Genomic DNA, 5,899 nt, shown 5'->3' with positions numbered 1-5,899 from the left:
TTTTTTATTTTGAGACAGGTTCTTGCTAAATTGTAGAGACTGGCCTCAAACTTTTGATCCTCCTGCCTCATTTTCCTGAGTTGCTGCAATTACAGGCATGTACCACAGCACTCTTCCCTGGGAATAGATTTTATATAATTTAAAGAAATTTTTGCCCTTATTTTTCTTACTGCATCATCTGTGCAAGCATATAAATATATTTCAATATAGGTCTAATCAGTATTTGCATGTATTTTTTGTTAATTTAAAAAATTTTAAGTAATTTGTTGAGCTTAAATTTTGGTATTTGGAAAATTCTGCATAGCATACACTTTGTCCTGTAAAATGTGTATCTAAAACTATACAGAGGAAACAGTTTAGTTAAGGTTTTGGTGTCAAGTAGTAGACTACACCATCTCAGTGCCTGGTCCTTGTATACCACCTTTGAAACTGGTATTCAAAGTTTATGCCAAGGTAAAATGAAATATGCTGCCTGTTTGAGACGTTTGGGTTTGCTTCCAAAGTGAATGAATGCTAGCTATTCCTTTTGACTTAAGGAAGATAATGTTACAACATCTCTTCATATTTATTGTTTATTTAGACAAAATTAGAAAACAACAAATCCTTACTAATATTTAAGTTAATTTTTATTAGTGTCCTCACTTTGGTCTGAAGTATGACTTAGGTATTTTGATTTTTAAAATAGGAAAGTTTTCTTAAAATGCTGAGTTTTTTTAAAAAAAAAAGTGATTTCATAATGATGTATCCAAGATATATTTTTAAAACCTTAAAAAGGCCTATAATCGTCTTAGAAAAGGGTGATATTTTATCAGTTACAAAATAACTATTAGCCTGTTTACTTATGGCTATATGGTTTTGTTGCCAAAGTGAGGTACACATCAAATGTTATTGCTAAAAATAGAAAAATATATTTGTGTAGTAGTCTGTAAGTACAACTGATTAAATTCAGGAAAGTTGAAAGTTTATTATTTTAATCAAAACTTTCTATATATATTCATTAGGATTGAAAAATGAGCATCTTGGTTTGGTAAGATACACTTATTCCATTTGATCACATATATTTGTGATATATTTCTGCTCTAACAACTTTTGAAACCAAATCTTCAAATAAACTGAACAAATAAAATATCTTGTCAACATTTGTTTTCTTTTGTCCAGTAGACTCTATATCAACATATATTAATGCCTAATATTTTTCTATTGTTTATTAATGGCATTTTCCCTTTCCATGGCCCTGCCCCTGCCATTTGGATTTTTTGATTAACTTTGGTGTTAAATAGGTATTCAAGGGCTGGGGTTGTGGCTCAGTGGTAGAAAGTTCACCTAGCACATGTGAGGCCTGGTTTCGATCCTCAGCACCACATTAAGAAAAAATAAACAAATAAAATAAAGGTGTTGTGTCCAACTACAACTAAAAAGAATTAAAATAATAGGCATTCAAGTGCTGTCTGTATGCCAGAGACAGTATTAGCTGTGTCTGTTTTTAAGGAAAGAAAACTCAGGTTTGGGAAAATTAAAGTTATAGGGCAAATAACTGACAGAAATACATGTAAGACCTAGGTCTAACTCTCACTATAAAGCCTGTGCTCTTTTTTTCTGTGCTGCTACTTTTCTGCAACATGCACGAATTCACATACATACCCTCTATCCCACAATTTAATTGTGGTTTATTTTTATTTTTGAGTTATTTAAGTATAGATTTTTCTGTTCTACAGAAGCGACTTTTGGGAAAATAATATATTCTTATATGATGTGGAGGAAACCATTTGTACTGAAAACATATGGGGTTGGGGCTGGGGTTGTAGCACAGTGGTAGAGCACTTGCCTAGCATGTGTGATCCCCAGCACCACATAAAACTAAATAAACTAAATGAAGGTATTGTGTCCCTCTACAACTAAAAATATATTTTTAAAAAACAGTTGATCCATGACAATTTACATTTGAAATATTAAAAAGTTGAAATCACTGTTATAAAATCATAATTTGGTAGAATTTGGTAGTGAACATGCTCTGATCCTGTGGGAAGAATGTGCTATGAAATATTGAGGAACAGTTTCTGTGTAGTATAAATATAATGAATGGTGTATTGTAGACTTGATTTTTCTCAGTGACTGTAGAGGCTGGTACTGCAGGAGACAGCTTCATCTGCAGCTGGAACATTATTGAGAAGTCTTAACTAGCAGAGTGCTCCTAGGTCTTATGGAGGCAGTGGATTAGAAGAATTACATTTATTTACACATTACATTGAGAATACTGATTCCTGTATGACTGAATTGTAAGGATCCTCTTCACACAGGTATCTGCAGGAGATGAGTTACACAGATTCTATTCTAGATGTGAAATCTCAATGAGTACGAGCTTTGCTGGGCTTTTCAAGTGATATCACTGACAGGGAAGATGACAAATTCAGGATTCAGTTATAAATGACACAGAGGCTGAAGTTAAAGAAACAGCAATGATAGGGTAAGTATTTTGTCTGGAAAGAATTTTAGTTGTAACTTAGTTCATATTTAATATTTTTGATTTTGAAATATTATTTTAAATATTATTTTTAGGTGGGATTTGAAAATAAGTTAAAGTTTTATTTGGTTAGAAGGCAACACAGGGGTTGAAGTTAGCATTTGAGACTATTTAGTTCAAGAATGTAATTTCATATTTAGGCTATTTTATTTTCTTGAAATTTATTTAATATAAGATTTTTTAATATCTTGAAGATTAGTCAACTACTATTAGAACCTCATAAAATATTTTGATTTGAAATGCAGTGGTAATCTATAAGAATGGAATTTTATTATAAGTGACCCAGAAATCATAAAAATACCTCACAATTCTTTAGAAGAAACCTTTTTAATCACTTTTTTTAATGTAATAATTCTGTAACTCATCTTTACTTTGTTGTAACATATCTACTTTAAACATACATATGGTTAGATTGAAAAATGTAATAATTTGAAATATTTTTCTTATTGAACTTACTATTATTATACAGTTGTATATAATTCTAATTAAATGAACACTAACAGTTCAATAAAGTAATCATTCTTTATTGGAAAAAAAATTTGCTATGATTTTTTCTTTTTTAAAAAACTAATATTTTATTTACTTATTTATTTTTATTTGGTGCTGAGGCTCAAACTCAGTGCTTCACACATGCTAGGGGAGCACTGTACCGCTGAGCCCCAACCCTAGCCTCTGCAATGATTCTTAATTGAATAAAAAGGCTAAGATTCTCTGAAAGTCTTAATTATGATGGTATTATATTTTAACCCATATTTAGGCTAGTAGAATGGTTTCAATTGAATGCTATAAATCTTCTAATGAGATCATATTTCCTGTTATTTGAAATATAAATTAAAATTATAATATTAGGTAAAGATACAATGTAGGAATTTTATAAAAAATGTCTTTGGAACTTTCTTAAAAGTGATCATTAATAATTAAGAATGTATTGGGGTTTAGATTGTGGCTCAGTGGTAGAGCGCTCACCTCGCACTTGCAAGGTCCTGGGTTCGATCCTCAGCACCACATATAAATAAATAAACAAATAAATTTTAAAAAAAGAAGAATGTATTAACTTGTATTTACAAATGAAAGTATGGATTTTTTTTTCTGTAGACATAGACCATATAGGTATTATTCTTGGTTTTGTTTTTACCTTTTACATTAACCTAAGTCATTAAGTTAACTTAGGTAATATAAATATTTTTAGGGATGGTAATGCATACTTTTACAAAACCTTCAGTAATGACTTTCAGAAGAGATGACTCTATTTTCTATTTTGTGTTTACCTCTCTTTTAAATTGAAAAGGATGTTAGTCTGAGTTTGTCAGAAACTCAAAGAGAAAAGGAGGAAAAAATCAAAATCATAGCTCTCAGCAGATTTGAAATTGAAGATTTAGCTATTTTTAGAAATTTGCCTAAAGTTGTGACTATAGTCCATCCTCCCCCCCACTGAAAATGCCTTCTCATCTAAAACATTTTCTGATGAACTACAGAGAAATCATTCTGTTGTGGCCCTTAGGAAAGTGTTAACTAAATTTATTTTGAGGGAGCTATGTTCAAGCCTTATATTTGAAAATTTAGTCATTTCTAAAAGATTCATGGTTTATTCATTGGCAGAGTCAAATCTTACAGTAATATCAATTTGACTAGTATATTATTTTCTTTCTTTTTTTCTTTCATTTTTAATTTTCTTACTATATTGCTTTCAATAACTTTATTTGTACATTTGCTCTTTTTACCTCCTTAGCTAGCTGTTTAACAAAAGATGAGAGAAATATGACATATTTACTAGTTACTTAGTTATAAAAACTCATGTAAGAAGTTATTTGAAGAGTTGCAGAAAGAAATACATAGGGGAAAAAAAGGAGGCAGAAATAATGAGAGAAATATTTTCAAAAATACATTAAAGTTGATATAAGGATCAAAGTAAATCTGCATCTTGAGAGGGAGTTCTTTTCAGTAGATTATCACTGATTTTTGTTTGTTCATTTGGTATTAGAGTGCTTTTATACATTGATCTATGTCTGCAGTCCTTTTTATTTTTATACAGATTCTTGCTAAGTTGCTTAGGACCTTCCTTCTTGAGACTGCCCTCAAACTTGTGATCTTCTTGCTCAGCCTCCCAAATTGCTAGAATTAAAATTGTGTACCACCATGTGAGGCACAATCCTAGCCATTAAGATAATTGAGCCAGATGTGTTAGCACTGTAATGCCAGTGACTCAGGAGGCTGAGACAGGAGAATCACAAGTTCAAGGCTAGCCCCAGCATCTTAGTAAGATGCTGTCTCCAAATAAAAAATTTAAAAAGGGCTGTGAATGTGACTCAATGGTTAAGTGCCCCTAGGTTCGAGCCCAGGTACAAAAAAAAGTTTATGATAATAAAGTACTTTTAAAAGAATAGCCACTTCTTATATTGCTTTCTAAATCCATAGAATTGTAATAGATGAGAATCAATGTCATTTTAGACTCATAATATAATGTAATATAATATAATATAATATAATATATTATAATATAATATAAATGTAAGTTAGTAAAACTTATCATGAATTGATTTTATGTTGAGGTTAAAAAGAGTAACGGAGCATGATTATTTGTGTTTTAAACCAGAAAATCTGAGTTAACAGATTCTGCTTCTGTGCTGGATAATTTCAAATTCCTTTAAAGGGCAGGTGCTAAATTCAGTGATGAAGATGAAGATGATGATATTGAGGGAAGAGAGAAAAGTGTCATTGATACTTCAACAGTGAGTTAAATAACTCAGATAATATATATTTTAAGGACTATGTTTACTTTAAAAATAATTCATGTGGGGTTAGGGATATAGCTCAGTTGGTAGAGTGCTTGCCTAGCATGCAAAATCCCTGGGTTCAATCCCCAGCACCATCACACACACACACACACACACACACACACACACACACAACACACACCAAAAAAAATCATGCTCTTTAATATAAATCTTTTACGATTTTGTGTGAGAAATTGGAAAGAGCTTTGGTATAGATTTCAAATTCAAGAATGCTTTTAATATTATAGCCATAAAGATCCTCACTTGAATTTTTTTAACTTATTGAATATGATAACATTTTATGAGCTGATGAATATAATGAAAATGATATGGGCTGAGATTGTGGCTCAGTGGTAGGGCACCTGCCTAGCATGTGTGAGGTCCTGGATTTGATCCTCAGCACCACATAAAAATAAATAAATAAAATAAAGATATTGTGTTCAACTACAACTAAAAAATAAAATATTTTAAAAAATGATAAACGTGTTATAGCAGTCTAGTGTTACAATCTTATTACAATGTAATTGGCTGCTGTAAAACAATAGAACTGGCATATAATCCATTATGGTGCCTAACATCAGCTCTGATGCAGTTTTTGTCTCTC

The sequence above is a fragment of the Urocitellus parryii genome, unplaced genomic scaffold (assembly GCF_045843805.1).
Source record: "Urocitellus parryii isolate mUroPar1 unplaced genomic scaffold, mUroPar1.hap1 Scaffold_35, whole genome shotgun sequence".
Classification (NCBI taxonomy): Eukaryota; Metazoa; Chordata; class Mammalia; order Rodentia; family Sciuridae; genus Urocitellus; species Urocitellus parryii.
The sequence above is the reverse complement of the archived record's forward strand: the minus strand, read 5'-3'. Positions refer to the sequence as shown.